Genomic DNA, 11,211 nt, shown 5'->3' with positions numbered 1-11,211 from the left:
ATTGATTGATTGCTATGTTGTGTCTTCGTTTCTGTGCTAGGGCTTTCTCCAGTTGTGGCAAGTGGGGGCCACTCTTCATCGCGGTGCGCGGGCCTCTCACTATTGTGGCCTCTCTTGTTGCGGAGCACAGGCTCCAGACGCGCAGGCTCAGTAGTTGTGGCTCACGGGCCTAGTTGCTCCACGGCATGTGGGATCTTCCCAGACCAGGGCTCGAACCCGTGTTTCCTGCATTAGCAGGCAGATTCTCAACCACTGCACAACCAGGGAAGCCCAGTAATTGATTTTTGTAATGGGGTTTAGCTGCTTTTCACTGCTGTGTTTATGCCGCTTTACATCCACATGTCTCACTTACAGAGAGATATCAATACATAGGTTTTAAGATTCTTACTAGTCAGATATATTCTAGGGCGGTGAATAGGGGGTGTTGAGTCCAGTTCACGGAGCAAGGAGTAGGTCTTGTCTATTACATATTGGGTTTATGGAATGGTATCTGAGCTAATTTCAAACCCTTGTTTTATGCATCACCCCACCTCTCCTTTCCCGTTAAGCAGCCATAGTGTGTTTTCTAAACATGTGACTCTGTTCTGTTTTGTAATTCAGTTCAAGTGTAGCGGTTTTTCCATTCCCTCTAGAAGTGATATCTTCTGATAAGTGTCTTTTTCTGTGTGACTTATTTCACTTAGAATCGTCGTACCTAAATCCACTCATCATGCTGCTACTATCCTTATGACGTTGATTTCATGGCTGAGTGATATTCCTTTGTACATAAGGACCACAACTTCTTTATCCATTTTCCTCTTTCCTGGGATATTTAAGGTGTAACGAAGTGGAGGTTCTTGTCAACAGAGCAGCCCTAAACTTTGGGGTGCCTGTGTCTTGCTGATTTTTAGTTTTCCCAATTTATACGCCCATGAGTGGAAGTGCCCTATGCTCTGTAAGCTGAGTTTTTTAGATGTTTCAGGACACACCGTACACTTCTCCAGAGTGGCTGTTGGCAATTTACATCCCGCCCATCAGCGTAGCAAGGCTCCCGTTTCTCCATGGCCTGTCCTGCATTTCTGGTTTTGACACTTTATTCAGCATGGCCCTTTTGACCGATGGGAAGCGAGACGTCTTTGTAGCGCTGATTTGCCTTTCCAGGTTGCTTGGTTGGCCAAAAAGGGCGTATGCGTTTGTTCCTGAATATATTCAGGAAAAAACGCATACGCCCTTTTTGGCCAAGGGCATCATTGTCGAGGTTTTGCCGCTTTTCCTGTGCTTTAAAGGCGATTCGAATCTACCTCCTGAAATCTGTTTCCTGCAATTCTGCCTTGCTTTCAGATCCTCTTCGTTGCCTTCCCTCGATATATTTGTGGACGAGAGTTATCATTTATAACTCTGCAGGTTTGTGAATTGCAGTGCCCCTGAGCTCCATTTTTCAACTCGCTTTCTTGAAGGCTGGCCGCAAAAGCGCAGGATTGCTTCAGGCCCTATTCTGGTTCCGGGCGCAGGCTGAGCCTGTGGTTAATTCTTCTTCCTGATGGGAAAATAGAGTGAGCTGTGCCTGTCCCAACACCTAGAGCTAGTCTCTCATTGGTTCCCCCTCTTCCCGTTCATCCTCAGGACAAATTGCAACCTGTACGGAACAGGAGGTTAAAGGTGCTGATTCTCCAAGGAGGGAGATTGCTAGTAAAGCGGCTGGAATGGCGAACCCGAGCCCAAGGAGATGAGAAATGAGGAGCGTTTTAGAAACCTTTCCCGATCACACGGTGTACCATCTTCTGGGTTTCTCATGCATGTTTTCGATGTAGGAAGATGCCCTTGAACCTGGAGATTTGGGACCCATGGGATGGGTACCACGCAGTATTCCTTTAAAGGGTCTGCGTTTGCTCCCCCAACCTCACCAAACCTCTCAGCCCCTGAGTGTCCACCCTTATGTCTCAATCAGCTGTGGGTCTAGATATGGTCAATCCAGGTGGCATCACAGCCCCTGAACGAATTTGGTAAGAATTTCTCTCTCTTTCACTGTCTTTGTTTCACGGGTTTTTAAAAGTAATTGATTTTTATAATGGGGTTTAGCTGCTTTTCACTGCTGTGTTTATGCTGCTTTACACCCACTAGACTCACTTACAGAGAGATATCAATACATAGGTTTTAAGATTCTTACTAGTCAGATATATTCTTGGGCGGTGAATAGGGTGTCTTGAGTCCAGTTCACTGAAGCAAGGTGTAGGTCTTGTCTATTACATATTGGGTTTATGGAACGGTATCTGAGCTAATTTGAAACCCTTGTTTTATGCATCACCCCATCTCACCTTTCCCGTTAAGCAGCCATAGTGTGTTTTCTAAACGTGTGACTCTGTTCTGTTTTGTAATTCAGTTCAAGTGTAGCGGTTTTTACATTCCCTCTATAAGTGATATCTTCTGATAAGTGTCTTTTTCTGTGTGACTTATTTCACTTAGAATCGTCGTACCTAAATCCACTCATCATGCTGCTACCAGCCTTATGAGGTTGATTTCATGGCTGAGTGATATTCCATTGTACATAAGGACCACAACTTCTTTATCCATTTTTCTCTTTCCTGGGATATTTAAGGTGTAAGGAAGTGGAGGTTCTTGTCACCAGAGCAGCCCTAAACTTTGGGATGCCTGTGTCTTGCTGAGTTTTAGTTTTCCCAATTTATACGCCCATGAGTGGAAGTGCCCTATGCTCTGTAAGCTGAGTTTTTTAGATGTTTCAGGACACACCGTACACTTCTCGAGAGTGGCTGTTGGCAATTTACATCCCGCCCATCAGCGTAGAAAGGCTCCCGTTTCTCCATGGCCTGTCCTGCATTTCTGGTTTTGACACTTTATTCAGCATGGCCCTTTTGACCGATGGGAAGCGAGACTTCTTTGTAGCGCTGATTTGCCTTTCCAGGTTGCTTGGTTGGCCAAAAAGGGCGTATGCGTTTGTTCCTGAATATATTCAGGAACAAACGCATACGCCCTTTTTGGCCAAGGGCATCATTGTCGAGGTTTCGCCGCTTTTCCTGTGCTTTAAAGGCGATTCGAATCTACCTCCTGAAATCTGTTTCCTGCAATTCTGCCTTGCTTTCAAATCCTCTTGGTTGCCTTCCCTCAAAATATTTGTGGCCGAGAGTTATCATTTTTAACTCTGCAGGTTTGTGAATTGCAGTGCCCCTGAGCTCCATTTTTCAACTCGCTTTCTTGGGAGCTGGCCGCAAAAGCGCAGGATTGCTTCAGGCCCTATTCTGGATCCGGGCGCAGGCTGAGCCTGTGGTTAATTCTTCTTCCTGATGGGAAAATAGAGTGAGCTGTGCCTGTCCCAACACCTAGAGCTAGTCTCTCATTGGTTCCCCCTCTTCCCGTTCATCCTCAGGACAAATTGCAACCTGTACGGAACAGGAGGTTAAAGGTGCTGATTCTCCAAGGAGGGAGATTGCTAGTAAAGCGGCTGGAATGGCGAACCCGAGCCCAAGGAGATGAGAAATGAGGAGCGTTTTAGAAACCTTTCCCGATCACACGGTGTACCATCTTCTGGGTTTCTCATGCATGTTTTCGATGTAGGAAGATGCCCTTGAACCTGGAGATTTGGGACCCATGGGATGGGTACCACGCAGTATTCCTTTAAAGGGTCTGCGTTTGCTCCCCCAACCTCACCAAACCTCTCAGCCCCTGAGTGTCCACCCTTATGTCTCAATCAGCTGTGGGTCTAGATATGGTCAATCCAGGTGGCATCACAGCCCCTGAACGAATTTGGTAAGAATTTCTCTCTCTTTCACTGTCTTTGTTTCACGGGTTTTTAAAAGTAATTGATTTTTATAATGGGGTTTAGCTGCTTTTCACTGCTGTGTTTATGCTGCTTTACACCCACTAGACTCACTTACAGAGAGATATCAATACATAGGTTTTAAGATTCTTACTAGTCAGATATATTCTTGGGCGGTGAATAGGGTGTCTTGAGTCCAGTTCACTGAAGCAAGGTGTAGGTCTTGTCTATTACATATTGGGTTTATGGAACGGTATCTGAGCTAATTTGAAACCCTTATTTTATGCATCACCCCATCTCACCTTTCCCGTTAAGCAGCCATAGTGTGTTTTCTAAACGTGTGACTCTGTTCTGTTTTGTAATTCAGTTCAAGTGTAGCGGTTTTTACATTCCCTCTATAAGTGATATCTTCTGATAAGTGTCTTTTTCTGTGTGACTTATTTCACTTAGAATCGTCGTACCTAAATCCACTCATCATGCTGCTACCAGCCTTATGAGGTTGATTTCATGGCTGAGTGATATTCCATTGTACATAAGGACCACAACTTCTTTATCCATTTTTCTCTTTCCTGGGATATTTAAGGTGTAAGGAAGTGGAGGTTCTTGTCACCAGAGCAGCCCTAAACTTTGGGATGCCTGTGTCTTGCTGAGTTTTAGTTTTCCCAATTTATACGCCCATGAGTGGAAGTGCCCTATGCTCTGTAAGCTGAGTTTTTTAGATGTTTCAGGACACACCGTACACTTCTCGAGAGTGGCTGTTGGCAATTTACATCCCGCCCATCAGCGTAGAAAGGCTCCCGTTTCTCCATGGCCTGTCCTGCATTTCTGGTTTTGACACTTTATTCAGCATGGCCCTTTTGACCGATGGGAAGCGAGACTTCTTTGTAGCGCTGATTTGCCTTTCCAGGTTGCTTGGTTGGCCAAAAAGGGCGTATGCGTTTGTTCCTGAATATATTCAGGAACAAACGCATACGCCCTTTTTGGCCAAGGGCATCATTGTCGAGGTTTCGCCGCTTTTCCTGTGCTTTAAAGGCGATTCGAATCTACCTCCTGAAATCTGTTTCCTGCAATTCTGCCTTGCTTTCAGATCCTCTTCGTTGCCTTCCCTCGATATATTTGTGGACGAGAGTTATCATTTATAACTCTGCAGGTTTGTGAATTGCAGTGCCCCTGAGCTCCATTTTTCAACTCGCTTTCTTGGGAGCTGGCCGCAAAAGCGCAGGATTGTTTCAGGCCCTATTCTGGATCCGGGCGCAGGCTGAGACTGTGGTTAATTCTTCTTCCTGATGGGAAAATAGAGTGAGCTGTGCCTGTCCCAACACCTAGAGCTAGTCTCTCATTGGTTCCCCCTCTTCCCGTTCATCCTCAGGACAAATTGCAACCTGTACGGAACAGGAGGTTAAAGGTGCTGATTCTCCAAGGAGGGAGATTGCTAGTAAAGCGGCTGGAATGGCGAACCCGAGCCCAAGGAGATGAGAAATGAGGAGCGTTTTAGAAACCTTTCCCGATCACACGGTGTACCATCTTCTGGGTTTCTCATGCATGTTTTCGATGTAGGAAGATGCCCTTGAACCTGGAGATTTGGGACCCATGGGATGGGTACCACGCAGTATTCCTTTAAAGGGTCTGCGTTTGCTCCCCCAACCTCACCAAACCTCTCAGCCCCTGAGTGTCCACCCTTATGTCTCAATCAGCTGTGGGTCTAGATATGGTCAATCCAGGTGGCATCACAGCCCCTGAACGAATTTGGTAAGAATTTCTCTCTCTTTCACTGTCTTTGCTTCACGGGTTTTTTAAAGTAATGGTTTTTTTTTAAATATAAGAAAAATTTTTTTTTAAGATTTCTTTAGTGATTGATTGATTGATTGATTGCTATGTTGGGTCTTCGTTTCTGTGCTAGGGCTTTCTCCAGTTGTGGCAAGTGGGGGCCACTCTTCATCGCGGTGCGCGGGCCTCTCACTATTGTGGCCTCTCTTGTTGCGGAGCACAGGCTCCAGACGCGCAGGCTCAGTAGTTGTGGCTCACGGGCCTAGTTGCTCCACGGCATGTGGGATCTTCCCAGACCAGGGCTCGAACCCGTGTTTCCTGCATTAGCAGGCAGATTCTCAACCACTGCGCAACCAGGGAAGCCCAGTAATTGATTTTTGTAATGGGGTTTAGCTGCTTTTCACTGCTGTGTTTATGCCGCTTTACATCCACATGTCTCACTTACAGAGAGATATCAATACATAGGTTTTAAGATTCTTACTAGTCAGATATATTCTAGGGCGGTGAATAGGGGGTGTTGAGTCCAGTTCATGGAGCAAGGAGTAGGTCTTGTCTATTACATATTGGGTTTATGGAATGGTATCTGAGCTAATTTCAAACCCTTGTTTTATGCATCACCCCACCTCTCCTTTCCCGTTAAGCAGCCATAGTGTGTTTTCTAAACATGTGACTCTGTTCTGTTTTGTAATTCAGTTCAAGTGTAGCGGTTTTTCCATTCCCTCTAGAAGTGATATCTTCTGATAAGTGTCTTTTTCTGTGTGACTTATTTCACTTAGAATCGTCGTACCTAAATCCACTCATCATGCTGCTACTATCCTTATGACGTTGATTTCATGGCTGAGTGATATTCCTTTGTACATAAGGACCACAACTTCTTTATCCATTTTCCTCTTTCCTGGGATATTTAAGGTGTAACGAAGTGGAGGTTCTTGTCAACAGAGCAGCCCTAAACTTTGGGGTGCCTGTGTCTTGCTGATTTTTAGTTTTCCCAATTTATACGCCCATGAGTGGAAGTGCCCTATGCTCTGTAAGCTGAGTTTTTTAGATGTTTCAGGACACACCGTACACTTCTCCAGAGTGGCTGTTGGCAATTTACATCCCGCCCATCAGCGTAGCAAGGCTCCCGTTTCTCCATGGCCTGTCCTGCATTTCTGGTTTTGACACTTTATTCAGCATGGCCCTTTTGACCGATGGGAAGCGAGACTTCTTTGTAGCGCTGATTTGCCTTTCCAGGTTGCTTGGTTGGCCAAAAAGGGCGTATGCGTTTGTTCCTGAATATATTCAGGAACAAACGCATACGCCCTTTTTGGCCAAGGGCATCATTGTCGAGGTTTTGCCGCTTTTCCTGTGCTTTAAAGGCGATTCGAATCTACCTCCTGAAATCTGTTTCTTGCAATTCTGCCTTGCTTTCAGATCCTCTTCGTTGCCTTCCCTCGATATATTTGTGGACGAGAGTTATCATTTATAACTCTGCAGGTTTGTGAATTGCAGTGCCCCTGAGCTCCATTTTTCAACTCGCTTTCTTGAAGGCTGGCCGCAAAAGCGCAGGATTGCTTCAGGCCCTATTCTGGTTCCGGGCGCAGGCTGAGCCTGTGGTTAATTCTTCTTCCTGATGGGAAAATAGAGTGAGCTGTGCCTGTCCCAACACCTAGAGCTAGTCTCTCATTGGTTCCCCCTCTTCCCGTTCATCCTCAGGACAAATTGCAACCTGTACGGAACAGGAGGTTAAAGGTGCTGATTCTCCAAGGAGGGAGATTGCTAGTAAAGCGGCTGGAATGGCGAACCCGAGCCCAAGGAGATGAGAAATGAGGAGCGTTTTAGAAACCTTTCCCGATCACACGGTGTACCATCTTCTGGGTTTCTCATGCATGTTTTCGATGTAGGAAGATGCCCTTGAACCTGGAGATTTGGGACCCATGGGATGGGTACCACGCAGTATTCCTTTAAAGGGTCTGCGTTTGCTCCCCCAACCTCACCAAACCTCTCAGCCCCTGAGTGTCCACCCTTATGTCTCAATCAGCTGTGGGTCTAGATATGGTCAATCCAGGTGGCATCACAGCCCCTGAACGAATTTGGTAAGAATTTCTCTCTCTTTCACTGTCTTTGTTTCACGGGTTTTTTAAAGTAATGGTTTTTTTTTAAATATAAGAAAAATTTTTTTTTAAGATTTCTTTAGTGATTGATTGATTGATTGATTGCTATGTTGGGTCTTCGTTTCTGTGCTAGGGCTTTCTCCAGTTGTGGCAAGTGGGGGCCACTCTTCATCGCGGTGCGCGGGCCTCTCACTATTGTGGCCTCTCTTGTTGCGGAGCACAGGCTCCAGACGCGCAGGCTCAGTAGTTGTGGCTCACGGGCCTAGTTGCTCCACGGCATGTGGGATCTTCCCAGACCAGGGCTCGAACCCGTGTTTCCTGCATTAGCAGGCAGATTCTCAACCACTGCGCAACCAGGGAAGCCCAGTAATTGATTTTTGTAATGGGGTTTAGCTGCTTTTCACTGCTGTGTTTATGCCGCTTTACATCCACATGTCTCACTTACAGAGAGATATCAATACATAGGTTTTAAGATTCTTACTAGTCAGATATATTCTAGGGCGGTGAATAGGGGGTGTTGAGTCCAGTTCACGGAGCAAGGAGTAGGTCTTGTCTATTACATATTGGGTTTATGGAATGGTATCTGAGCTAATTTCAAACCCTTGTTTTATGCATCACCCCACCTCTCCTTTCCCGTTAAGCAGCTATAGTGTGTTTTCTAAACATGTGACTCTGTTCTGTTTTGTAATTCAGTTCAAGTGTAGCGGTTTTTCCATTCCCTCTAGAAGTGATATCTTCTGATAAGTGTCTTTTTCTGTGTGACTTATTTCACTTAGAATCGTCGTACCTAAATCCACTCATCATGCTGCTACTATCCTTATGACGTTGATTTCATGGCTGAGTGATATTCCTTTGTACATAAGGACCACAACTTCTTTATCCATTTTCCTCTTTCCTGGGATATTTAAGGTGTAACGAAGTGGAGGTTCTTGTCAACAGAGCAGCCCTAAACTTTGGGGTGCCTGTGTCTTGCTGATTTTTAGTTTTCCCAATTTATACGCCCATGAGTGGAAGTGCCCTATGCTCTGTAAGCTGAGTTTTTTAGATGTTTCAGGACACACCGTACACTTCTCGAGAGTGGCTGTTGGCAATTTACATCCCGCCCATCAGCGTAGCAAGGCTCCCGTTTCTCCATGGCCTGTCCTGCATTTCTGGTTTTGACACTTTATTCAGCATGGCCCTTTTGACCGATGGGAAGCGAGACTTCTTTGTAGCGCTGATTTGCCTTTCCAGGTTGCTTGGTTGGCCAAAAAGGGCGTATGCGTTTTTTCCTGAATATATTCAGGAAAAAACGCATACGCCCTTTTTGGCCAAGGGCATCATTGTCGAGGTTTTGCCGCTTTTCCTGTGCTTTAAAGGCGATTCGAATCTACCTCCTGAAATCTGTTTCTTGCAATTCTGCCTTGCTTTCAGATCCTCTTCGTTGCCTTCCCTCGATATATTTGTGGACGAGAGTTATCATTTATAACTCTGCAGGTTTGTGAATTGCAGTGCCCCTGAGCTCCATTTTTCAACTCGCTTTCTTGAAGGCTGGCCGCAAAAGCGCAGGATTGCTTCAGGCCCTATTCTGGTTCCGGGCGCAGGCTGAGCCTGTGGTTAATTCTTCTTCCTGATGGGAAAATAGAGTGAGCTCTGCCTGTCCCAACACCTAGAGCTAGTCTCTCATTGGTTCCCCCTCTTCCCGTTCATCCTCAGGACAAATTGCAACCTGTACGGAACAGGAGGTTAAAGGTGCTGATTCTCCAAGGAGGGAGATTGCTAGTAAAGCGGCTGGAATGGCGAACCCGAGCCCAAGGAGATGAGAAATGAGGAGCGTTTTAGAAACCTTTCCCGATCACACGGTGTACCATCTTCTGGGTTTCTCATGCATGTTTTCGATGTAGGAAGATGCCCTTGAACCTGGAGATTTGGGACCCATGGGATGGGTACCACGCAGTATTCCTTTAAAGGGTCTGCGTTTGCTCCCCCAACCTCACCAAACCTCTCAGCCCCTGAGTGTCCACCCTTATGTCTCAATCAGCTGTGGGTCTAGATATGGTCAATCCAGGTGGCATCACAGCCCCTGAACGAATTTGGTAAGAATTTCTCTCTCTTTCACGGTCTTTGTTTCACGGGTTTTTAAAAGTAATTGATTATTATAATGGGGTTTAGCTGCTTTTCACTGCTGTGTTTATGCTGCTTTACACCCACTAGACTCACTTACAGAGAGATATCAATACATAGGTTTTAAGATTCTTACTAGTCAGATATATTCTTGGGCGGTGAATAGGGTGTCTTGAGTCCAGTTCACTGAAGCAAGGTGTAGGTCTTGTCTATTACATATTGGGTTTATGGAACGGTATCTGAGCTAATTTGAAACCCTTGTTTTATGCATCACCCCATCTCACCTTTCCCGTTAAGCAGCCATAGTGTGTTTTCTAAACGTGTGACTCTGTTCTGTTTTGTAATTCAGTTCAAGTGTAGCGGTTTTTACATTCCCTCTATAAGTGATATCTTCTGATAAGTGTCTTTTTCTGTGTGACTTATTTCACTTAGAATCGTCGTACCTAAATCCACTCATCATGCTGCTACCAGCCTTATGAGGTTGATTTCATGGCTGAGTGATATTCCATTGTACATAAGGACCACAACTTCTTTATCCATTTTTCTCTTTCCTGGGATATTTAAGGTGTAAGGAAGTGGAGGTTCTTGTCACCAGAGCAGCCCTAAACTTTGGGATGCCTGTGTCTTGCTGAGTTTTAGTTTTCCCAATTTATACGCCCATGAGTGGAAGTGCCCTATGCTCTGTAAGCTGAGTTTTTTAGATGTTTCAGGACACACCGTACACTTCTCGAGAGTGGCTGTTGGCAATTTACATCCCGCCCATCAGCGTAGAAAGGCTCCCGTTTCTCCATGGCCTGTCCTGCATTTCTGGTTTTGACACTTTATTCAGCATGGCCCTTTTGACCGATGGGAAGCGAGACTTCTTTGTAGCGCTGATTTGCCTTTCCAGGTTGCTTGGTTGGCCAAAAAGGGCGTATGCGTTTGTTCCTGAATATATTCAGGAACAAACGCATACGCCCTTTTTGGCCAAGGGCATCATTGTCGAGGTTTCGCCGCTTTTCCTGTGCTTTAAAGGCGATTCGAATCTACCTCCTGAAATCTGTTTCCTGCAATTCTGCCTTGCTTTCAAATCCTCTTGGTTGCCTTCCCTCAAAATATTTGTGGCCGAGAGTTATCATTTTTAACTCTGCAGGTTTGTGAATTGCAGTGCCCCTGAGCTCCATTTTTCAACTCGCTTTCTTGGGAGCTGGCCGCAAAAGCGCAGGATTGCTTCAGGCCCTATTCTGGATCCGGGCGCAGGCTGAGCCTGTGGTTAATTCTTCTTCCTGATGGGAAAATAGAGTGAGCTGTGCCTGTCCCAACACCTAGAGCTAGTCTCTCATTGGTTCCCCCTCTTCCCGTTCATCCTCAGGACAAATTGCAACCTGTACGGAACAGGAGGTTAAAGGTGCTGATTCTCCAAGGAGGGAGATTGCTAGTAAAGCGGCTGGAATGGCGAACCCGAGCCCAAGGAGATGAGAAATGAGGAGCGTTTTAGAAACCTTTCCCGATCACACG

Source organism: Balaenoptera acutorostrata, chromosome 7 (genome assembly GCF_949987535.1).
Source record: "Balaenoptera acutorostrata chromosome 7, mBalAcu1.1, whole genome shotgun sequence".
NCBI lineage: Eukaryota > Metazoa > Chordata > Mammalia > Artiodactyla > Balaenopteridae > Balaenoptera > Balaenoptera acutorostrata.
This window is presented reverse-complemented; position numbering follows the sequence as displayed.